Genomic DNA, 26,289 nt, shown 5'->3' on the forward strand with positions numbered 1-26,289 from the left:
ATTTAACATTTCCTTTTTCTCTGCAATTGCATGTATTTAAGTTAGATGTGTTAAAATCCCCATCTATTGCAAAGCACTCCAATTTATCCATGTGCTGGTATATCTGGCAGGCCCTACTTTTGGAATCCCATGTATTGTCCTTCGCCAATGTCATTTCAGCCATGAGCAGGACTTTCCTGAGGTCAGGAGAGGAAAAGGGTGTGCTTCTACAGACCTTTCTGCCTTCCTGTGGAGGTCACCTCCTGGAAGGTGATAAGAGCTTCTGGCTCTTGCTATTGTTACACAGGACAGTTCTGATTCTGAGCAGAAAAGTGTCTAGGCAAGACAGAGGATGTGGTGGCCTTTGTGCTATTTGCCCCGCTTCGAGCCACTGAGTGCCAAAGCCTCTTCTCAGCACGTGCTGGCATCTTTTGCACAGATACAATTATATGTAAATGTGTGGGACTCCATTTAATAAATTAGATTTCAAACTGCTGCTAAAACCTTGCATGCTGAAATGTTAGTATTTCATAATTAAGACTATTACACAGAAATTATGTTTTTGTTATGTGCAGTTTTTCCCATTCATCACATTTTAGATTGTATTTTACATTATTGTTTTGATGCATTTAAGCTTTTTGCATCCAACTTTGTTGAATAATAACTTATCTGTCATCTGTTAATGTCTGCTTGATAGCTAAACAGCCAAGTCCTGGCACCACAGCTCAAGATATTTGCTGGTTTAGTGCTGTTGCTTTGATATTCATTGTTTGTTCTGTAATGGCCCTTAAATATTTTCCATGCATGTTTGAGCTAGAATGATTCTTTACATAATGCCTTAGAGGAAAACAAGGTTCTTCTAATAGCAATTAAAATTAGCAATGTTATTAGGCTAAGAATTTAAAATTACATATCACTTCTGTGCCAATTCCCCTTTATCATTTAAAAAAAAATCAATTTTCAACAATGTTGTATACCTCATGCATTATACACAACTTTGGTGATTTACTTCTTGTTTTGGCACAGGCTCAGTTGAATGATATAAGAGCTAATTTTGTTTTTCTGCTATAATAGCTTGTATTGTCTGCATAATGAATCCTTCCTGAGTTTCATCAGGAGAGGTATGATGTTTATACACTTCTGTTAATGAAAAATTTTGTGCCTGTTCTCCAAGAAGTTTATCTTCCCTGTAATCTGAAAGAATCATTCATGCAGGTATCAGCTATCACACACCATTCACAGCCATTCACTCAGGAAGATACAAATCTAGAGATGGGTTTTCTTGTTAGGATGGTGGATATTTCCAAGTGAATGCAGGAAACAGAAGTGTGGAAGAAAAGACTGAAAGACATTCCCAGCTATGCTACACATTTTGATAAATGACTGTGATGTTTCCATTGAATCATGTAAGAAATTATGTCATACTTGGAGAGATGGGCAAAGAAGAGGCTTTTTGTAGCCAGAGAATGGCAAAGAAATAACAGTGAGAACTAGCAGATCAAGAATTTAAGATATCTGGACTTTTGCAAGTTTGGAAATATTCCAGAAACTGAGCTCCTTTCCTTTATCTCTGTAAACAGCTCAAATCAATGAATGAGAGGGGAAGCTGGGCAAGAATCTTTTAATCTACACTCTCAACGTTCATTATAAAGTAAATCAGGCAAATCAGAGTAAAGCAAGACTTACTCATAAACGTAAAGGAGTACCAAAGATCCTAGAATAAAGAACAAATGCTAAAAGTTAGGTGACAGCTGAAAGGCAGTAGAGCCACTGGAAGGCAGCAGAGGTAGGGAAAAGATCCTGTTGAGGATGAAGCACTAGGCAGTGAGGAATGATGGAAATGTTTGTGTGTTAACTCAGGCCAACATATGCTGATTTATTTTTATGTTTCTGAGAGGGAGGCTAGCATGTTTTTCTTTTCTTTGCAAGTTATCTTAAGCTGTGTAAGATTTATAATAAATGTTTATGATAAGTCATTTTATGTTAAGTGGATAAAATCTAGAAATAAATATCTTTTAATTTAGAATGTCTTTGTAAGAATATTAAGTGGATCAAGATGTAGAAAATTTTTATTTTTTCTGGGTAGTAATAAATATGCCTCTGTCCACCTGGATTTAAACTGTTTGAATCATATATTTACTGTGAAAGACAGTTACAGAAGATAAACTATGTAAACGTTGAACATGATCTTTGCTTCACTTATTTGAAGTTTTTCATCTGAGCTATATATGTAGAGAAACAAGTTATAAGTCTCATTTTAATCTTACAGGTGGGATTTCTAGAAGCTAGATTGCAGTGCATATCAACTGGAAATCAGTGGATAAAAGAAGAAAAAGTGTTTTCTGGGTCCTGAGTTATGACATAAGACACTCAAACAGTGCTTGCAAACACTGAAGCCCATCTTTAGTGCTGAGATAAACCAACTACTCTTCTTCTACTATTTTTGAAATATTTCAAGAGAATTGATATGGACTGTGATGCCATACAATGTTCAGGCATTTTCTGTAAATCCCTAACAACTGTATTTCTCTAAGCAGATTCCAGCTACGAGACTTAGGAGAACAAAACAGCATAAGGTGAAAGGAAAATTGGCTTATGGTATTCTTGATTTTCATGCTCTTCTGGTTGGAGTCATTCACAGGTTTCCATCTCAAACATTCTATAAGAATAAACATTGACAGATTTACTTTGGAGAATTTTTGTAGGCACTGACAGTGTTGATGCTGGTTTCTGCAGCGATATCTTGATGAGAGGGTAGATGAAATACAGCAGGACTAAGTTCCAGCATGAAAAATCCAATAATCTAAGCTTGGTACCTTGCTATCAGCAGGTAATTTTTTCCATCTATTGTTGCATTGAGTGGCAACAGTTATCATCGTGTCCAGGGAGGTTACAGACGCCGGCAGGGAAACAGACGAGACAAGTCTCTGTTTTGTTAAGCTCGGGAATCCATTTTTATTTCCCCCAGGCCCAAGAAGGGAGAAGACGAAGAGAAGTCATAGGGGCCAGGTCGTGGGGTTTTATAGGGTATTGCAGGGGAGGAGTGTTAGGGTTTGGGTCAAGGAAGGAGATAATACAAGGAGAGTAAGGTCAGATTTCAGCCTCCTCAAAACAGGAGGACTCCACAATCACTAATAGTAGTTTTTCACTAATGTCTTCAGGGTATGTAGCAAAGATGGAGCACTTCAGCTTCAGAGGACAAAGACAAATGTGGATGAACCTGACGGATTTTGCTTGCATGAATACTATTTGAAAAGTACTTTTTGCATTAGCTGAAGATATAAAAACAACAAAAAACCCACATAAGGGTACAAACAAATAATGCAAGTATAGTAAGGTTATGATAATTCTTCCTTTAGAGTTTGCATATTTCTTAGCCTGGTGAGGAATAGAGAGATCACAGAAACTCAATTATTCATATGGCCTGGCCAATCTAAACAAGCATGCCTCCTAAAGGAACATTTGGCATGAAGAAATAGATGGGTTGTGCTTTACTCAGCAGTTAGAACACTGTATCTCAGTGCCCAGTGTGGAAGACTTGAAATTGCAGATACACATCTGCGAATTCTGGGGCTGGAGGAAAATGGATTTTTGCGTGCCCTCCACCTTAGAAGTTACTCCTGGCCTCAGTCTAGCCTCATTTTCTCCCTTGGGGTGTGCTGAAAAACATCTCTGTCCTTTACTCCTTTTGTGGAGTTGAAGGAAGTGATGGAAAGCAGGAATGAAACGTTGGTCCATGTGTGGTGATTACTGAGCATGGGATGAAGGAAATGTTAAGAATTATGTTGCTTTGAATATCTGAAGTGAGTGACTGGGTTCATATTAATTTCTACAAATAAGAACAAAAAGTATATACTGAAATAAATATTTTAAAGGAAATTAGATCACTTTGAATATATTTCCTTGACTAAAGTTTCAGTGGGGTTGTGGCAAATGCTGCTGAGTCACCCTGAACTTTAGTGTGGAAATGTTTCCAGTGTAGAAACTCAACAACAAACAGAATCTCTTTTCCCAGATCTTACCAAAATTGCACAGAAACAATGCAGTTTTCTCTGCTTTAGCAAGATAGAGTTTGTGCGCTATACTGAGTGAGCCTTTGAGGTGCATTGGCTAAAGACAGTTCAGCAACTAAAACATAAGTCATTGCAGCCTGTGCTAATAAAATCATGGAATCATAGAACAGTTTGGAAACCTTAAAGGTCTTCATGTTCCAATCCCACCGCCATGGGGAGGGACACCTTCCACTAGACCAGGTTGCTCAAAGCCCCACTCAGCCTGGCCTTGAGCAACTCCAGAATGGGACATTCACAACCTCTTCAGGCAACCTGTTCTGGTGCCTCACCATGCTCTATTCTAAATCTACCCTCCTTAAGTTAAAATCATTACCCTTTGTCTTATCCCAACATGCTCTTGTAAAAAATCCCTCTCCAGCTCTCTTGTAGGTCTCCTTTTAGAACTGGAAGGCTGCTATAAGAGAGACTTTATGACAGACTATATGAGACTTTATATCATGTTACTACTGGGTAATGTGGAAGAGAAGTGCTGAAGTTGTGGCTTCAGTTTATAGTCTATCACGCCTTAGTTGGCATGCAAAACTGGTAGAACATAAAGAAAATTGCCACTCTCTGGTAGAAATACAATTAAGTTCTAATATTATAGAGTTTTTGTCTGTCCATGCTTGCAAAAAACAAGCATTCTGTATTATTAGTTGGGTATATATTTGGGATATGTTGTATTCCTTTTTGTGATAGAATCACTGTCATACCTCTTGGAATGACTTAAGAAGGAAGTGTTCTCTTGATGTACAATTCCCCAGTATGATGGTTTAATAAGCAGGCTCTGAAAAAATCCCGTAAATATTCTCATTCATTTAATAAAAAAATAAATGAACCATATGGACAGACAAGAGTAAAAGTATGTCAGGTATTGTGTTAGAAATTACATGTATTTTTGAAAGTTGTCTAAGGGATTGTAATAAATCTAGGACGAATTTCGAACAGCTTAAACTTCAGTTAAATTTTTGAGCAGTAGTGCTCTGTATTAACAAGGCATCTACGAAGGTCCAGAGTTGGCCAATACGAGACAACAGGCCCAGGGATTTAGGTAAAATTTACATCTATAAAGCAAATTTCAGAAAATGTTCTAAAAAGCAAATCCAATTGCAGTGCTAGCTACAGCTCAAGAGATTATATGCTCTATGCTTCACTATGAGAAAGTTGTCTGAAGAGCAAACACTTCTGGTGAGAGCAGAAGTTAAATGAATGGGACATTGGGAAGCACATTTTGGATCTTTTTTTTTTCCTTAAAGATCAAATGCTGTTTTAAGATCTTGGACTAGGACTTCTTGATTATCTTATTAAAATAAAAAATATAGTAATTAAAAGTTTTGTTTTAAAAAATTATGTCAAATGTTTTGTTTAAAAGGTATCATAAAAAAATATTCCATGCCTTCAAATAAAGAATTTCATTAAACAAAGAAATATGAAACTAAAGTATTATGACCTTTTTATTCTCCCTAGCTAGTCCCCATTTCTGGCTGAATTTATTAGTTGATTTGATTCAAAATTCCCTAGTTCCAGTTCTCCCCTAGTTCATTTATTCTACACCAAAGCTTATTTGCCCAGTTCTGAAGCCAGCCTTAAATCTCACCTCTTTTGTAACTACTCCTTGGAAACAGACTAAGTTTCTAAAAGTTCCAAGACTCAGAGAAGGTAGTTTGGTAAAAGACTGTGTTCTCAAGACCTGTATTTTTCTTTTTAGAAGAAAAAATACCAATGTTGTGATACCTGGTCAGTGTTGTATAGGCAGTAGTAGTCAGTGGATACAGTCAACATGTTGTAATAATATAACATAATATTTCATACCCCGACCTTTGAAAATTGCTGTCATATATATCCTACACATAGTAAATCAGTTTCACAAAGGTTGGAAGAGTTTCTGAAACATTTTGTTCAATACTAATATGTGTTTAAGCAAAATGGAGGGAGATTTTATTTGAAAAGAATGACATTTTCTAGGGACACCTAATTATTTTTTTCACTTTGATATTAAAAATATAATGTTTAAAGGGGCCTAAGTTTTTTCCATTCCAAGAGGTGAAAAGCATTAAGGGACTGGAGCATCTCTCTTGTGAGGAAAGGCTGAGAGAGTTGGGCCTCTTCAGCCTCAGGAAGAGACAACTGGGACAATCTCTGTCAGAATCTGAAGGGAGGGTGTCAAGAGGATGGATCCAGCCCCTTCTCCGTGGTGCCAAGCAATAGGACAAGAAGCAATGGGCATAAACTGATGCACAGAGAGTCGTTCCTGAGTATGAGGAAGAACTTTACTGTGCTGGTGACTGAGCACTGGAACAGATTGCCCGGAGTGGTTGTGGAGTCTCCCTGACTGGAAATATTCAAGAATCATCTGGACACAATCCTGTGCCACGTGCTCTAGGAATGATCCTACTTGAGCAGGGAGCTTGGACCATATGACCCACTCTGGTCCCTTCTCTGGGAGTGGGGCATTACCCATTTTGTATGTCTGTGAATCACAGAATTCACAAAATCTGTGAATCTACATCTCTTTGAAGTGTTTTCACACTTTAAGACTCAAAAAACAAAGCTAGATTTTACAGGATGTCACAGACCATAATAACCCTAGACATAATTTCCCCACAATGTTGCAGCCATTTGGCTTTGATTTAATTGAATGCACAACATTTGTGACGATTACAACCATCATCCCTTTACTGCATGGTACCGAACACGGGTATTGTGCTTTACACACACAACAAGGTCCCTGCCTGTGACCTGCAGCCCAGCCTGGAGTGCTTCAGTCCAGAAAGTCTCCTCTTGTGTTAGGTAGGTCTTGGCTCAGTTTCCCTGCACACACCGGGTCATTTCTTTGCAGCTGATACATACAAGGGAAGCCAGGTAATCTTAATGCCATCCTTTCATTCTGATTCCTGAAAACAGAGAGGAGGCAAAGCAAAATGTGCTGTTGAAATGAGTTTTCAGGGATATATTCTATGAGTTCATCCCTGACGTGCCTTAGAGTCTCACTCTACTCTCTGCTTTCAACAAATGTAGCTGGATTATTTTTTGTATTAATTAATGACACTATTAATATTTATTATTATTTTGGCTGTGTGTGCAGAATGTATTACATTTGATAATTAGAAAAAGTATTTTACCATCTTTTTCAGACTGATAAAAATAATGTTTTATTCCAAAATAACTGACAGTGAGTTAGTGGCAGAGGTGGTTTTCTACATGGAAATGTCACTGCAACAATCCTCACAGAGGAGAAGTAATAATCAAATGCCTTTCAAACACTAAGATCCAAGACTCAGAGTTGCTTAGTTGAAATGCTGCACCTCCTGAATACTTCCACACTATGAAGTATTTATAGGATAGAGACTGAAAGGTAGTCAAACTAAGCACTAACATTCTAAAGTAAATGAAAATAATTAAAGGAAGCAGTATAGTGTATAGTACAATTTATAGAAACTCAAGATAAAAACAGACAAGGATCAATATATACTCTAAATTACATACATTGGTGACTATTTAACATCTTGTGTCTGTCATGTATTTGCTTTATTTGCTGTGAAAGCTAGAAAGAAAAATGATCATAAAATATTTAAGAGTCAATGTAAATGGAAAAAATACTTTCCCAAGGTAATGGACTCCTCCAGCTATTAGGCAATGAAGGAAAGTAGAAACATTTATTTTCCAGGCAGAAGGCAGTGCCTCTGAGATAAATTTCTATGATAATGAACATAAGGCAGACATTCACTATAATGAATCCAGAGGTATCTGGTTTTACCCAGAGAGCTCTGAATGAGCAGGGATGGCTGCTCTGCACAGCCTGGCTGTGGTGCCCGAGCCCCGTTTCCCACACCAGTCCTGCCAGGGCTCCGTGTGCTCTGTGTCCATCTCCAGCAGCGTGTTGGCTCCTGGAGACTGGTGCTGGCTGAGAACATATGTTTCTTTTCTGACAGAAGTGATGTTTGTAGCACGAGGGACAGGCTCTGGCAGACTGCTTTTTACTGCACAAATCTCCTTTATTTGCTTCCTGTGAATGAAAACCTTTGCAACGGAAGAAACTCTAACCCTTTTTCTCAATAATTTTTGTAGGTGACATTGTTTTCCTCCCAGTTATTTTTTTTTTGTGCAACTGCTGCCCACCTGCCCATTTGCTTCAGAACAGTGTTTCCCCTCAACCTTCCAAACATCCCTTCAGACAGGCTTTTAATTTCCCTTCCTTGTGCATCTCCTGTGCTTTACTCTGGGCACAATCAGCACTTAGTTTTCCCGCTGACTTCTCACAGTTTAATTCTCAATTCCTTGCAGTCTCAAATTTAATGTATATATGATATATTTGGTACAGAGCATTTGAAAAATTCCCTGCCTTCCCTACCTTTCTTAGCACTTCCTCTTTTTTAATATTTGTTCAACATTTTAACATTACTTTTATGAATTATCATATTTAAATATCATCTTTGGCTAGGTTTTAATTTTTTTAAACATCTGAACCTGAATTTCTTCATCACATTAAAAAATATTTGCTTTTGCCTTAGTAGTAATTCCTTTCTAATCCTTCAGACAAACAGTCACTAGCCTGAAAATGTAAATTGGAATATGTGTTTTTGATTTTTTATATAAATATTTTATTTGGACATTGTCACTAGAATGCATTAGGAGTCAAATAAATAAGGAAATGCAACCTGGTCATACTTTTAAAAATATGCAGGATAAACTTCAGAAAGTCAGAATTGAACAAAAGTTTTTGTCACTCTGAGCACTAGCTCAGCTCAGGCTATGCAGACCAGGCTCAACTTGTCAAAACTTCCCCTTGCAATTTGAAGTATATGTACCTGATGCTTGGACTGTTTGATCTTAGAATGTCACTGAGGCTATTTATACCAGGTCATATCACTTCAAACAAAGTATTTATACTCTTCTCCCTCCTTTCCCCTTATCTGATAGGTGGATAGCTCTGCTAATGCCTAATGTAAAAGCATTAAACACCATTTTTTCTTTTATCTTAAATCACTGTTTTCCTAAATTGATACTATTATCCACGTTAAAAAATGGATATTGTGGATACATATATAATAATAGTAGTTATAAACAGTGCTAGACTTCCCCAAAGTGTTGTTAACACTTAGCATTTTCATTGCCATTGCTCTATTTTATGGGCATGGTTAATAAATACTGAAATACCTGGGGACTCTCCCTACGTCCATGTTCCACTTCTGTGTTTGATAACTATCACTCAGGTTATGTTAAAACTTTTCGTGACAACAATGGGACTCAGGCATCAGCTTAGGCAACTTTAGGAGTCAACTTTTCAGTATTTTGTAGTGAGATGTTTATTATGTGATTCTGTGATTCTGTGAGTATTGACATGGCAGATGCAGGTACCTGACCTGGCTCTGCCTGCCCCAGGGTCAGTGTTGAAGTCCAGGTCACGGGGAAAACCCTTCAAACTGCCCTGGGGGGTCCGGGACCCCTGCCGGGACCCCAGGAAAGAATTGCCTTTAACCTTAGCCCATGGCAAAAAATGCCAACACTTATGGATAAAAAGAGAACAACGAAAACTTAGATTAGTTAGTAGTTTAGCTTGTCACAGGGTGAAAATTTGTAGTTTTGTGTTTTTAGAATGCAAGTAGGTCGAGGCAAGATGGAGAATTTTGGGCAGTGTCTTAAGTTCTTCTTCTTCTTCTCCATCTTCTGCTGTGATGGTGGCACAAAGACATTGGTAGAATGTAGGTGATGTAGAAAATTGTGTGTCTAGAACTGGTAGTAATTATTGGTACAAAATTGTAAATATAGTACGTTTTAGGAGTTAATTGGCTTAGAATCTTTTAAGAGACCTTGGAGGCCAGGTCTCGTGCTCTTGGCAGCCGTGTCTTTCAGTGCACTAAGCCTGGTGTGGGGCAGTGCGCTGACCTTCAGATAAAAAATTTAAAAAACACTTTTCAAGACCGAGCTGCGAGATCCGCTCTTCTTTCAAACTGTGGCATGGGACTTTGAAAAGAAAAAAAAACCCTAATTAGGGGGATCTTGGATGCAAAATACAAGAGGTCAGATGTTGCAGCATCGGGTAGCAGGTATGCAGAAAGAACTGGGGTAGCTGCATGCAAGCCAAATAGTGACTTGAAGAAGTGTGTGGTAGCTGCAGTGAGATGAGTCTATGCTATTTGCAGGTACTGGATGAGAAATCTGTTCAGCACTGTGGGTCATGGCATGGATTTACCACCTCAGGTCTCAGTGAAGTTGGAGAGACAGTGCTGTTTGGTGAATTGCATTTGGTGCAGGCATTAAAACATGCAGGGGGGTTAAACCAAGACAACAATATCCCCATTCAGCTGAGGCCAATAAAAACAGTGTAGAAAGGCGAATATTCTGGAAAACTACTGCAGTCTGTTAAAAGGCATGTTGCAATGGTAAAGTGCATGTTATGCTTTCCTTAAAAAGTGGGAATTTACATGTGATGGTGTAATTTGGACTTTTAATTTAAATTTGAAGCTGTGCTTTTCATACTTTTCCTCTCATTTACGACTCATCCCTTTTAAACACAGTAATGTATCCTTAGCCCTAGATGAAACCAACTTTCTTGACTGGCTGAAAATCAGAAGTATAATAAACCAAATAATTTCTTAGATTATGATTAATATCTGTACAACAGAGAACTCAGCGAGTTGAAGATCATCACACAAATAAGTAGAAAGAGAAGGTCTCCATATGCATGCTATCTTCATTTAAGAAAAGGAAATCTAAACTACACTAGAGGTCACTGCAGGTGAACATTAGAAATTCTGAACTTCTGAATTCATTTACAGGACACTCAGGAAAACAAATGTAGACTGATGTAGTCACCCTTACCTGTTATTTCAAATTTTGCCCAGTTTAGGTAGGGGAACAAAAGGAAAAATCAGTTCACCTCTTGTAGACATATTATTGTCTGACTATATTTCAAAAGATGCTAATATCTACATGAGGGAGAGCAAAATTTAAAACCAGTCATTGTAGCCCCAGGCTAGAACTTCCTTCCCTGAGGGACACAAAGGTTACCCAGCAAAGGGCCCCCCAGATGACTGAATAATGACTACTCTGCAGTTCCTCACGATTGTAGGTCTTTTCTTGTATTACTGTGGTCATGCCCATTATTTCCATGGTGCCCAGGAGGCCTAAGCAAGGGTGAAAATCCTATTCTATACCTCTAAACACCTACTTGGAATGACAACTCTAGTTCCAGAGAATTTACTGAGAAGAGATTGTGTTTATAAGATGAGTGAGGTTGTTTTCAATAGTGATGGGTAAGCATACTGAAATATACCTGCACAAATACACTACTATTCAACTCAAAAAGATGTTTTCCCAGTAAACAAACATGTATACTCATAACAATATTGGGAGTCATAAGTGTCTATCTCTTGTTTCTGAAAATTCAACTCTATGTACGTGGAAATGGAAAACAACAGCTGGGAGGGAGGGAATTAGGAGTATAAATGAACACCAGACCCAGCTGTAGATTTGCATTCTTTGACATCTGGTGCTGAGTAGACAGTGGGGAATTCTGTGACAACATGAGATTTTTTGCATCTGTCAGCTAAATCTAGCAATTCTCTTTGGGACAATTGCATGGATGAAGTTGATCTCAGAGAGCTGTTTTAAGCCAGAACAAAACAAAAGAAGAGGACTATATCTGATTCGGACCCTCAATTCACAGAGCTGGCAGGTTGCATGAATTGGAATCACACATCTGTTCTGCAAGAATTTGCAAGATAGCTTCCATGAAATACCAACATATTTGATTTCAGGAGTGCCGTGACTTGGGGCCACTAAAGCCTTTTGGTGAATAATGAAAAGGGTTAAGAGTGTGTGCACATGTATGTGGGTGATTCAATTAAAGGACAAAGAACTATACAGTTTAAAAAATGGACTTTCAACATTTCTCTGAAGATTATTGGAAAATCGTACTAAATCCAGATACTCAAGGAAAAGAAGGGTTGTGACCATATGAAGTAATCCCCTGATCTGAAGTAATCCTGCCCTTACCTTTGTACTTTTACCTCATTCCAGTACAGCTGACCCTTTTTTTTTCTGAGATGAGAAAAATCTTGTGCCTTATGCCAAACCAGTTTGCGGTTTACATGCAAACAAAGGAGTGAGAGTTTGAGCACCGAAGACATTTCACGTCACTACAGATCGTAAATCCTCATGTGCTCTCTTTATCATTGACATTATATAGTGTTTGACACTACACATTGTAAAACATCACTGCCAAATGAAATCAGATCACTAATTCATGGAATCTTACTTTAATCTGTGCTTCACAGTAATTGCCATTTTAAAGAAGGGAGCTACCTAATTTAACAGGATTCTTCTTTGTATGCCACCAGGATAAACACGCACCTCATATAAAAGCATTTAACCTCCCTTCCTCATAACTTTGGATAACCAGGAGTGGGTGTAGACAGGTCAGGTGCTGTGAAGTCTGTGGCTGTGACCTTTCCACCTCAGACATCTGAGAGCACACACTGCAGCAGAGCTAATGAAAGTGCCCTGTCTGGATGAACTCATGCTTCACAGTTCCTGCTATGGTATACTGCATAATCTGAGATGATGTAAAAACGATCCACAGTGCAGAAGATGAAATAACTCTCCTTCCTTCCTCATCTTCCTCTCAGATAGGCTCCTTGAATTGCTTTTGTTTTGGGATGACCCTTGTTCTAAGTGGTCTTTGCACCAAAAGGAAAGCAAAGAGCTTTTTACAGCTGCTGCTTGTAGCTCATGTGTGTGGACTCTTCAGATATAAATCAACAGGACCATTTCTATGCTGTTGTCTAGTCCCCATTGCACACACTAATCAAATTTAAGCCATTTTCAGACACAGTGATTGAACAAGTTATTGTGTTAGAATGTTGTTCTTTTAAAGACAAGTGTCATTGTGCTATTGCCCTGAATAAATGAAGAAATACTCTGAACTGCTTTGGCTCCCAGTTGTCTCTTTGCAAAGTAACCTTTGTGCTACACATGGGATGGAAAATGTTTCCATAATACAGCTCCTGACTCCTTTAATTACAGCTTATTACTCTGTGAAGGAAAAAAGAGCAACAAAGGCTCTTAAATACCATATTAATGACAGCTATAAATGTAGATATTACCTTAGCAATGCTGTAATGGAGTCTGGTATGCTGAATAAAAGTCCACAATTTTCTAAAAATATACTGCTGCAACTATGAAAGAGACACAGGTGGGAGCTTACCAGGAGAAAATAGGCTCGGCTGACAACTGGTGGCTGACAAATTTTAAAACCCAATTCTGAGAAATTCTCAGTTGGTCATAAATCAAGCATGAGAGAAACTTTTCTCCCTTGAGACAACTGCCAAGTTTTTGCTCTAGATATAGATGCAGTTCCTTAAAAACAGAATTTATTTACAGCCTGTAAGATACCTGCTATTTTTAATAACGATTCTCAACAAGCTAACAAATATTTTTTGTTTACATTAGCAAGTGTTGGTATACCTGTGGGGTTTTTTGTGTGTCCATGCATATGAATGTAACCCTTGCACATACTGTGCAACCTGTGGGGGCCACAAAAGGTGGTATTCAAGTCATGTAATTAATTAAGTCCAGGCCACCCAAAGGCACAAGCCCCAGGGCGTGTACACATCAACCTTTCTAAAAGTGGATCATGAGTTTACAACACTGACACGCCTAAGCAAGGGACTGACATTAACCTCGTGATAGATTTAAATCATTCCAGGCAGTCTGTTTTGAATTTCCAAATGTGCCGTACTGTTCTAATGAGTTAATTCATTTGGTATCCATTTCCTCCTGTCAGCTGCTTTTGGAAAATAAATTGTGCATTGTTATCTTAGCCTTGTCTATCCTATTAATGGTTTAGGAAATGCAGCTGAAGATTATCTGGAGTTTTCTATGGCAGAGGTTGACCTGTGACAATGTAATGATCAATCACATCTTGAAGGAGTCAGAAACTGCGAAATTGTTATTCATTTTGTTTTCTGTCTGCTGTGTAGCTTTAAAAAAAGAAAAATGTTTTCCACCATTTGTGCAGAGGGGTAAAAACAGAAGTGTTGTCCAGAATTTTTGACAAACATCCATTTCAGTGTTTAAATGTCATCCACCCAGTGAGGGTGGATATAGCAATATACCACAAATTCCACATTTCCCAGCAGTACATTAGAAGTATTCTCTGCTGCCTTCTTGTTTGGTGTTAGTGATTATATTGGCAATACCCGGATAGTTTCTGGTGTTTCATGGTGCCGTGTTAGGCTGGGTGTGAGTGGGGATGGATGTACTGCTCCCACCCCACAGCATCTGACAGCACCAGACTCACAAAAGAGCATTGTCCAGAAGGACCCTGGTGCTCCCCAGATGCTCATCTCCTTCAGCTCCACTGCTCAGCCTTCACCTGTCGAATCCTGTCCCCTGCTTCCCAACACGTTAAAGATGGCATACTTGTGTCCTCTAATTCACTCTGGTGACAGGCACTGCTTTAACTGGACCTGCCCGAGTTAAGAAAACAAAGCTACCCAGGGTGTCTCTGATTCCTGTTGAAGAGCTGGAAAAACTCCCACAAGAGGCAATTCCTGTCTATTAATCTATTAGCTGGCAACAGCACCCTTCCCTGCTCTTTCCAATCCTGCCACCGCTTCCAAAACCAGATTTTCGTTACACATCTTCCTCAGTTTCCTAGCAAGCATTTTGAATAGCATTTCTGCTATTCTATGATTATTCCAGCAACTAATTTTCAGAAATGCCTAGATATCTTTGCTCCCTGGTGTTCTGGCTGTGTTGCCCATGTCAGCTTTTTGCACTGCACTGATTGCTAACCCCACTGTGGCACACAGAACAGTGTTACTCGTGCCCACACTCTCCCTTCTCTCCAACTACAATTAGATCATCTCAAAATATCTGTACTGCTCAGAGGCTCTAGATCTGATGTGAGGATTCATAGATTAATTTAGCACAACTAGTTTACCTTGGGATTTAAACAAGCTACTATTTTAACAGCCCTGAATCTTTTTGGCTGTCCCTGTGCTGAAGTCCTATGCTTCCTACAGCATCTGTGGGAATAAAAAGTGTATAAAAAGAAAAAAAGAAGCACAGAATTCTTAGCCTTTCAGCCCTTCATTTCCCTGTGACTTTCAGACAGTTCTGACTTGCACACTGGAGAGACTCAAGAGTTATTTTTTTATGAGAAACATATTGAATGTACAGGTTTTCATTGATCTCAGTGCAAGTGAAGTTCACCTCTCTGAAGAATCCCCAAAGAGTCTAACACATGGTGCTAGAAATAGGACCTTGTACTTGAGTCTGTTTTCTCCTGCACTTCTCCTCTCCTCAGCAGGTGGTGGAAAGACCTCTTTATTTTCCCTCATTACGCTTTTCATTGTTGCAAATGGCTTTGACCATTTTAGCCTTACTTTAACTTCAGCCCCCGAAGCAGAGCCCTGAGTTGCCCTTTAATCCTGAAATTAGGGCTGAGTGGGAGCAGAAGCTGCTTACACAGTAGTGAGGAAATCCATTCTCTGAGAAGGAATTCTCTACAGCCTAATGTGGCATTGCCTGAGCACAATCTTCACCAGCACTGATGTGATGCACAAATCTGAGCTGGGCCAAACAACTTGCACTCTCTGTGCCATCTGAATTTCCATTTTCTGAGAGTGTTCCACAGTGAGCATAAAAAACCCCTCCCCTGGAGGTGCTGGTGACTCTTGGATGGCGCTGTGTACCTTGTGTGGCCTGCATGTGCCTGGCTTTTACTGGTGTCTGTGGATAGCTCATACTTCCCCCGTGTTGGAGAGCTGCAGCTGTGCAGCTGCACATCTGCATGATACTCCAGGGAGAAATGGACCACAGTTTTATGTTCATAAATTGCCTCTCAAATCCAGGATCTGGGAAAGAAAACGCTGTCAATGCTTCTATTTCAATTTTATCCTTATTTTTACAAAATTACAACTATAATAAAAAATGTCCTGTGTTCTCTGTAACAAAAATTGGTGAAGTCCCAGCGGAGTCTGTACAATTGCATCAAATATGCCAGCAGCGAATTTGGCCCATGAAGGGAAAAGAAGTCTCAATAATATTATACTGTCAACATGAATATTTATTTTTCTTTTTCCGAGTACCAAAAGATCATTTTCTCTGTTCAGAACCCTGACTGCAATTTTTGTTATCAAGAATATAGCTTTTAAATGGAAAAATAAAGAGTAAACGATGATAATTTACAATAACGATATTACTTTAGCCTTAATTTTCAAGTGAAAACATTACCGAACTAAATTTCAGATAGCGTTTTATTATGTGCAAACCACTGTTGATAGAATAACTTCTATTTTAGGTTGCTAGCAAAGGAAAGAACAATGTGACCCATTTAAAAACTGGCTCACAGAAAAATATTAGCTGGCCGTTTATCATTTTTATTTAATTTTGGTGATAAGCACCTTTGAAAGAAACATTTCTTTGTTACAAAACTAACAGTAGCATAGGATATATTTGACCATAACACATGTGCTTTGCAATGGTACTGAGAGATAGACTTTCTGTTTGTTGCCAATTTTGAAAAAGAAATTTAAAAAGGGAAAATTCTCACCTTTGAATTCTTCAGCAGAGGGAGTCTGATTTTTAAAATCTCTGATTAAGAGGCAAATCACACACAGCTGGAGTGCTGCAATGGCTGGATACAGCTAGACAAAAGCAATCCAAGAGGTCTCCAGAGTGCACTGAAGAACAATAATGCAAAAATAATATTACAAAATTCCTGATTATTATTACTACTATACTACTACTACTACTACTACTAATAATAATAATTCTGAGACAGGTGACTGAGGAGGTGAAGAGAGAAGATGCTCTGCAAGATCTGATTTTCACAAATGAAGATGAACTGGTTTGGAATCACAGAATCACTTGGTTGGAAGAGACCTTCAAGACCATCGAGTCAAAACCATGCCCTAACACCTCAACTAAACCATGGCACCGAGTGCCACATCCAGTCCTTTTTTTTAAACACATCCAGGGATGGTGACTCCACCACCTCCCTGGGCAGACCATTCCAGTACTTTATCATCCTTTCGGTAAAAAGCTTTTTCCTAATATCCAACCTATATTTCCCTTGGCACAGCTTAAGTCTGTGTCCTCTCATTCTGTCAGTTGCTGCCTGGAGAAAGAGACCAGCCCCCACCTGACTACAACCACCTTTCAGGGGGTTGTAGCGAGTGATAAGGTCACCTCTGAGTCTCCTTTTCTCCAGACTAAACAACCCCAGCTCCCTCAGTTGTTCCTCACAGGGCTTGTGTTCCAAGCCCCTCACCAGCCTTGTTGCCCTCCTCCTTCCTAAACTGAGGGGCCAGAACTGGACACAGCACTCAAGGTGTGGCCTCACCAGTGCCCAGTACAGGGGAAGAATGACCTCCCTGCTCCTGCTGGCCACACTATTCCTGATACAAGTCAGGATGCCATTGACGTTCTTGGCCACCTGGGCACACTGCTGGCTCATGTTCAGCTGCTGCCACCAGTACCCCCAGGTCCATTTCTGCCTGGGCACTGTCTAGTCACACTGTCCCCAGTCTACAACATTGTAGGGAGTAATTGTGGCCAAAATCCAGGGGTCGGCACTTGGACTTACTAAATTTCATCCTATTGGACTCTGCCCATCCATCCAATTGTTCTAGGTCTCTCTGCAGAGCCCTCCTACCTTCCAACAGATCAAAACATGTTCCCAGCTTAGCATTGTCTACAAATTTACTGATGAAAGATTCAATACCCTCATCCATGTCGTCAATAAAAATATTGAACAGAACTGGCCCCAGCACAGACCCCTGAATGTGAATGCCAGGAACAGATGGAATTCAGGATCCTGAGAGAAGACAGCAATTTAACAACCCTGGACATCAGGAAAGCAAATAATGGGACCTGCTGGAAAAATCCCATGTGACACCCTCTTGCAGAAGAGAGGAGGAGTTCAGGAGGATTTTCAAGGATCACCTCTTCCAGACCCAAGAGTTGTCAATCCCCACCTGCAGAAAGTAAAACAAAGGTGGGAGGAGACCTGCACAGATGAACAGTAAGCTGAAAGGTAAAAAAGAAACATTCAAGAGGTGTAAGTAGAGTTAGGTGATATGGGAGGAATATAGAGACCAAGAATGCAGGGGTCAGGTTAGTAAAGTCAAAGCCCACCTGGAGTTGAATTTAGCTAGAGATGTGAAGGGCAAAAAGGGAGGTTTCTACAGGTACATCAGCGGCAAAAGGCAGACTGGGAAAAATGTTGGCCAACTGCTGATCAGGGCAGGCGAGCTGGTGACAGAGGACACAGAAAAGATCAGTGTATTCAGTGCTTTTTTTCTCATTAGTCTCTTAGGGACACATGGTAAAACCAACCTTCAGGGACCTCAGGGATCTCCATGTGTCCCTAAGAGACAAGGAAACATCTGGAATAAGCAAGAATTGCCATTGTTTTAGAAGGACCAGATTAGGGGACACTTACACAGTTGGAATGAACACAAGTCAATCTGGTGGGATGCAACCACAAGTGCTGCAGAAGCTAATATCACTGCAAGACCTTTCTTGAAATGCCATTCAAGAAAGGCATTTTTTCCTTGCCTTCCTTGAATGACATTTCAAGAAAGGCCATTCTTTCTTAAATGAAAGAAGTGAGGGCTCCTGAGGACTGGAATAAAGCCAGTGTCACTCCTTTCTTCAAGAAGGAATTACAGATTGGTTGGAGCAGTGTATGTTGTTACCTTGAGTTCAGCAGGGTTTTTGACACTGGCGGCTGTAACATCCTTCCTGGTAAATCAGTGACGTACAGACTAGATAACAGTACTGAGTTGGACTGAAAATTGCCTGAACTGCTGGGCTGAAAGGACTGTGATCAGCCACACAGGTTCACTTGGAGGCCACTCACCAGAGGTATACACTGAAGATTGATGTTGGGGCCAAAAGTGTTTAACATCTTCACAGGATAGCTGGACAGTGGGACAGAGTGCTTCCTCAGCAAGTTTCCAGATTATAGGCAGCTGGAATGGGTGGCTGCTATACCAAGTGTTTGTGACTGGAGAAACATGCTGACAAAAACCTCTTGAAGGTCAAAAACAGAAATGCCAAGTCAAAGGAACCCATAGAACTGCAGGTACCCATAAAAGCTGTGGGGTCAATCAGCTGAAAAGCAGCTTTACTACAAAGGACCTTCTGGGCTTCATTACGAAGAGAGTTGCCAGCAGGTCAAGGGAGGTGATCCTGCCCCTCTGCTCAGTGCTGTGGAGTCCACACCTGGAGTTCTGGGTCGTGTTCTGGGCTGTCCAAGAGAAGAGAGGTGTTGAGCTACTGGAGACTCCAGTGCAGGGCCAATAAAATGGTTTAGGAACTGGGGTGTCTCCCCTAACAGGAAAGGCTGACATAGTGAGATAATTGGGGTGATTCAGCCATGAGATAAGAAAGCTCAGGGGGATCTCATCAGTGTGAATAAATACCTGGAGGAGGTGATTGAAAAGGATGGATTCAGATCTTTTCAGGGATGCCTAATGACAGGACAAGAGTCAATGGAGCAAATGAAACACAGGAAATTCCACTTAAACATAAGAAAAACAATAATTTCTGTGAGAGTGGTTAAACACTGGCACAGGTTTCCCAGAGAGATGGTGGATTCTCCGTCCTTGGAGATATTCAAAGCCCAATGAGATGTGGCCTTGAAAATCTGCTTTAAGCTGGGCTGCTTTGAGCAGGGGCTTTGGACTAGTTGGTTTCTAGAGATATGTTCCAACCTCAGCCATTTGGTGAGATTATTGGTATATAATAAACCAAAAAGTGTAGGCTCTGTAGGAAACCCCATGTCACAGTCTGGATGCAATCATGCTCTTCTGCTGCTAATAAGTCCTGTTAGAAAGAATTCATGTATAAACCTGCAGGGTGTAAGTGCACAGATAGGATCCTGACATCCAGGGGAACAGCGGGGAGCTTTTAGCACCTGATTCTGGGGTAGATGGGGGATGATTTGCTGCTCCTCACCAGATGCATTCCCTAGAGGCTGGGCTTTCCCATCCCCAGGCAGGGATCACAGTCAGCATGATGACCTTGGTCTGTCAGCCTGCTGGAGAGCAGAAGGGAGCTACTGGTGGGGAACAGCTGACTCTGCTGGCATTGAGGCACCTGGGGAGCCCTTCTCTCAAGGAGAAGCTGCAGCTGATTTTTCCAGCCTACTTTCTAGACCTTTTGTGCTGATCTCACAAAGCACAAAGGGAATAGAGCAGGCCTGGGAATATGTGTGAAAAAATATCTCCCCCAGCCTTTTACATACTGAAGAGAAGGAGTTTGTAACAGCATGACTTTTGTACCAGTCATGTTTTTTTAGAGATAAAACCACTTTGGAAAGCAGCTTTCTCATTGTATAGGAAAGCAATTTTTCTCCCCAGGTTTGAATTAGATAAAGTAATTTTATTTTCTCTCCAAGTTCCTATTATTGTTATGACTATTATCAGCAATGAATTGTTTTGAACACCAAGCCTAAGAAGAAAGCTATGCTTTTTTTTCCATATCATCATTTTACTAGTAAATTTGGCCTAGACCACTCACTCTGTTTAGGATTAATGCATTCATGAATCTTATTTTCAGTATGAAGAAAAGACATTTTAAAGAAAATTGAGGTAGGTGATATCTTCTCTAATGCATTTTTAATGTATGAGACATTGTAAGGACCAGAAAAGCATTCTGTGCCCTGCAATACAATTTGACAACTAAAAAAAAAAAAAAAAAAAAAAAACAACAGCAAAAAACCCCAACCAAAAACCCTATAAAAAGAAAAATAAAAACAAGAAAACAGAACATATGGGAGAGTGAAAGATACAGCCATTATATTAATGTCCAGTTAGCTAATTTTATTGGGATTTCCAGCATATGAACGATAAATATGATAACTGGTGGGGGTATGAAGATGTTGTGATATTAATAAGAATGTAATTCCATAAGAAATTGTCTTGTGATTTATATCTAATAATATTAGTTAAATGAGGCTAATGAAGGCAATCAATCCTATATAATACATTTTTGTAAATCTGATTCTCAAAGCATTTCTGATAGAAAGAGGATAGATTTGTCTTCTCCCAGCAATTCCTGCGGATATGAGAACTCCCACTGAACTCAATTGACAAGCAGACAGGGCAGCAAAACCTCTGTGGATGCACTCCTGCTCTGCCTTGTTTCGGTAGTTCCTCTCTCATGACAATGTCCTTAGAGTCACATTTTCTGTAAGAAAACTGCTCCAGTGCATCTGGAGAGCAGTCTCAGACCTTACTGCTCTATTAATGAACTCCGTGTGCTATGAAAGTTGCTTTTGCTCTTGCTGACTTGGGTACAGATCACAAAGTCCTTTGCTGTGCTAGACCTGTCTCTCCAAACCTTTGGGTATTAATGCAATTAGATGGTCTACACTGCACCCCGTGCTGCTTGGTTTCGCTGATATTAAACTAAAGGAAGGCAAGCTTCCTTGTATTTACCCATTCTGTAGGAACACTGCAGACTGCAGTGCATATTTTCCCACCCCAGCCTCCCTTTCTCTAAGTAACTGAAAATCAGCTTCAGTTAGATTTAGAAGATCCCTGAAAACATTAAGACAGACACTTATTTCCCTCTTTGTCCCCTTCCTTGTCTGTTTCATTACACATTTTCCTTGGAAAGGACAATGTGAATTGTAATATTTATCTTTATGGCCTTTGAAAGAACACCTGTTTCTTCAGAGAAATGTCATGGGATATATTTAAAACCAGAAATTTTAGAAATCTGGAACTACTTTGCTTCGCTGGAAGTATAGACTCACAGTTCTCCTTAGGAGGGGATATCTACAATGAAATTGCTTGTCTTGTGAATGATTTTGTGGATGTTAAAGTATGACCTCTGCTCTGGGTAGACAGTGAAGAGAAGCTCCCACATGCATTTATCTCCTCATGCCCAACACCTTCCCCTTCAGGATTCTGGAAATGGACATTCTAGCAGAGGTTTCTGTCTCTGTCACCATGCTTATTTAAGTTAATGGCAATAATTTTCTTGATGTCTATGAGGCAGGATAAAATCTTGTGTGAACAGCCAGCACTCACATCTTTCCTCATCTCAAGAACCTTGCTGACATCTGTCTTAACACCTTACATATCCACCTCACTCGAATGTTTAGGTAAGCACAGATATGTGACAGCAAGGAGGTATAATGGTGAAGACAAAGATATGTATATAAGGTTGGATTAAAGGTGTAGTGCTATAGACAAGGTCAGACCACCTATTTTTCTGTGCAAGTCTTTTCTATATCTCAGTCCAAGCAGCTGTTGAGGAAAGCAGAGTGAAGCACAGGACATTAGGGGTAAAAATATATTTGAACCATCAGATGCTTGGGAAAACTGCAGTCTTATTTGAGCTTGGTGAGAAGAACCTGAGAAATTACATGGACTGCAGAAACACCAGTGACACGGCAAAGAAGAGAATGGCTACTGGTTTCAAAAGAAAAACAGCTGATTATATTTTGTCAGAAAAGGAAAGATTTTAGTCCTGACCGTTTTTTTGTGTTTGAGGTTACTTAGGAAAACCACTTAGCACAGAGCAGATTAGATCCTGGCACTGTTGTGCTGTCATCACTGTAAATTCATTAATGTTTCACTGAACTGTTCTAATGCCATTAGACTGCCCCATGTCACATGTGTTGTCTATGAATGTTCTCTTTGTCTCCCGGTGTAGCAAGGAAGGTGAAAGGCACTGGAATTGAACTGATTCTTCAAGCTGAGAATCTTTGCAGTCATAAATAAAGTAAGTTGCTTCAGCTTAACATTCATTGCCTCCTTTTTCATTTAAAAACAGATGTCAGCACAAGGAGAAGGCAGGTGCAGAGTGCCTCTTTCAGCTGCTTTTGAAGGAAAGTAGGAAGTGAATAAGTCACAGGGAGCTGTTCTGTTTGGATCTTTAGAAAGCATTTATGGCTTCTAGATACATTCCTGCTAATGAGGGTGTGAGATGCCAGCTCTTTGGAAGTTAGAGCATGCACTGTTGCACTCTCATCAATTCTGATGGATGCAGTGTGTATGGGAATATAATTTAAACATGAGGATATGAGGAATGATTTATTAAGTTACCACAGAAAGTACTTAAGAAGAAAATGTCTAATACTAGAAAAAATGCCTGGCACAGTTGAATGCTATATAAACTACAAAATCTGTTATAAACTGAAAATCCCCCAGTGGATGCTCTCCATACGCTGCAGCACTGTCTCAAACTGCATATAAATACCCTGAATAGTAGCTGTAAAATATTACAGTTTACAACAGCCTGACTCCTGAACCTAATGAAAGCCACAGACTGATTGTTGCCAATCGAATTATTGCTGTTAAGCGAGCAGCAATGTTATCTGAGAGCATACTATGTTTGGGTGTGTGGTGAGAATCTAACTGCTGCCATTTCCCCCCCCTAGGCAATCCAATTTCCACACACAATAGTGTCCTTTTTTAATGAGGGCGACATCAGACATAATATGATCCATGGTCTCTACAAGATGCCAGGCTGAGGTGAGCAGAAAAGAATAAACAGCACTGTAGCCTCTCTCTCCTCTCTTTCCACATCTATCGAGTTTGATGTGGGTGGAAACACGCTATTCTTTGTAAAGACCTGGCACAATTTGCCCTCATTAGCAAAGCATGCCCACTTTTTTTGCCACTCTTGCTGTACCTCATTTGAAACACCATGCTGTCTGGGATTTTAACTATGAAAGGAGAAGTTTACAAGAAAAACGCCTGCAGCTTCCTGGGCTTGATGCATTGCATTGTCTGGCATGGATTTCACTTTCCCCGTGACACTGAAAAAGCACTGCCACAGAACAACTTGCTCTGATGCCCCACGCTAGCAAAGAAGTTCTGTGATAAACAAGCTTTTAGTCCTGTATTTCCACACTTTTACAAAGCAAATTGCAACTTGACAAAGCTGTGTGTCAATGACTGTGCCAAAAGTTCAGCCCTGAACAGAGATGCTTAAAGAGGGTAGGAGAGAAAGTGCTCATAGGAAGCAGACAGAAGAATTGTACTTTAGAAGCTTTGTCAGTGCTTTGATTTAATGCCATTAGTCCTACTGCAGCAGGCCTTCTACTGAGTGCTAGTGTAGACAGTCCAGAAAAACTCCCAAGAAGCTATAAATGATGCCTGCGACCTGAAAAGTACCTTCTGCCTCCCTGAATTCTAAGGAGCGATCTGCCAAAGCAAAAAACGTGCCTGGACTCACGAGGAGCCTGCTCTTTCATGTGATAAGGTCTCTATGAAAAGAACTGTAGTGCAATCAAAGTACATAAGTAGCCAATTCTCAGCATCAGATTTTCAGGAAAAAGCCCTGCTGGCCCCTTCCATGTGACGCCAGTCCACATGTGTCACAGGGAACAGCTGGTGAAGAGCCATTTTCTGCATGAAGGGAATAATACCCAGCACTAAAATGTATGTTAACATACCCAACACAGAGTTTTTCAGTGCCAAAATTAGCAGTTTGGGAAGCAGCACAGGAATGTAAGTAGCAGAGGACCTTTTCTGCTTACCTGAAAGTCGTCTTGTTGCCTGAAATCTTCACAATATCCTGAAGTATTGCACTGTCTCCTGGTGCTACTCCTCGGTTCCTTTTTCAGATGAAGAGAGGCTGAGCTTATCTGTTTTGCTGATGCAGATACAACAAAGCACAGTATGCTACGAACTAACTCCCTTCCTGTGGAACAAACATTAGGAAGCAGCTGAAGAGACATTCAAGACTCCCATGTTTCAATGGAAAACAGAAAATGCCTGTTTTCAGAGTCTTAAACAGGAGGGTGCAGACTGTGCAATACAAAATCTAATTGCAGTAATAAAATGTCTGATATCAAACTCTTCTTTTTAGTGAAGAAATCTTCTCTGATGCTTTCCCCCCTGCCCTTTTGATACAAAACTGAAGTACACAGATGCACTGTAAGACATTGACAAAGTACTAGAGCCACTGCATGGCTCTAAATTGCTGCACAGAAATCTGGAGGATTTTTGGAAAATATTTCTTATTCAGTGTGGGAAAGTGTTTTTATTTTTAATAGTAGCTGATTGAAGTTGTTCAGTGGCTTGGAAAGCTACTAGTTCCTTTTAATTTCTGAATATGAACATTTCTGTGTCTGTGCAAGTTCTCAATTTTTTGAGGCTGTGGTTCTTTTTACCACACACATAATCTGAGCCAAGCACGACATTGTTTTTGATAATATTATCACCCTGGAAGAATAATAACTCAGGAAATCAGTGCTCAATGTTTCTATACAAAATATTTAAATTAGAGCAAAATCAGTTGCTTTTTCCTAGTTAACTACATGATATGATTAATGATTGGTAAAATATAAGTCTGAATGGAAATACCTCCTCTTCCAAGGTTCCAGTAGATCAGTTTTGAAGTGCCAGACTGAGGATGTGAGCTACGAGCCTCTCTAGCAGCATTACAGTGACACACTGCCTGTCATTTACTGCCTGTCTCCCTTTTAAGTACTTGTTCCTTTGTAATTATTATCTGCAGTTGGCCACTGGACTTTGAAACTGCAAACTGCTTTCCATATCTTTTGTTCCTGCTGTATATACATTGAAATCACACGGTTTGTTATCTGTTTCTAAGATTACACGCAGCATGACTTAAAAGGAAAAAGGTAGAAAAATGTCAATGAAAATAGGGAGCTCTTTAGTGACTATAAAATGTGACACATCTCTGTAACCAAAAGTAGAGCAATAGTACTAGGAATAGCAATAGCAATAGGAATCTGCTGCTGATTCACTGGTGAATAGAAAAAAATAATTAGTAGAAATAAGTAGAAAAAGAAAACAAATATTGATATGTAGTGGAAATTTCAGGCTATAAAAATATTGATGTACACTTCAGGAAAAATCAAGTACCAGGTTTCACACAAATTTGTAACAATTTTTAAACTACATTAATTAGAGAAGAAACTCAAAGTTATTACTGGCTGAGACTGCATTTTTTTGACGGTGATAAAGAGATAAAATATTCATAAATATTTTAGGGGATTTATTTTTGGGGAGGAGTCTGATCTGCTTACATCATGAGTGGTTAAATAATTTTTCAGTTTATTAATAACTAAGTGGTATTGTGCAATAACATAAAGGTAAAATCTGATTTAAATTTACGTACCTAGATAGGAACTTACCAGGTTCTTGCAGAACCCTGGAGTTTTACAAGAACTGGCTCAACAGATCCTCAGTCTGTTCTGTAAATTTTTAACAAATACAGGAAAATGTTATAAGACATAAATAATGTTAGCATT

The 26,289-nt window shown here is 39.6% G+C and overlaps 1 long non-coding RNA gene across 1 annotated transcript; it reads right to left on the reverse strand.

Moving 5' to 3' along the window:
- LOC136288049 (uncharacterized) lies at positions 1 to 26,234 on the reverse strand. The gene is made up of 6 exons (XR_010720474.1): positions 26,173 to 26,234; positions 24,547 to 24,710; positions 18,907 to 19,296; positions 17,916 to 18,296; positions 16,594 to 16,723; positions 1 to 6,925 (listed from the first exon to the last, which is right to left on the reverse strand). It is a non-coding gene; the product is annotated as an uncharacterized lncRNA (long non-coding RNA).
- Positions 26,235 to 26,289: the final 55 nt, after the last annotated feature.

The sequence above is a fragment of the Chamaea fasciata genome, unplaced genomic scaffold, assembly GCF_029207755.1.
Source record: "Chamaea fasciata isolate MVZ Bird 193981 ecotype frontalis unplaced genomic scaffold, bChaFas1.0.hap1 SCAF_1, whole genome shotgun sequence".
Classification (NCBI taxonomy): Eukaryota; Metazoa; Chordata; class Aves; order Passeriformes; family Sylviidae; genus Chamaea; species Chamaea fasciata.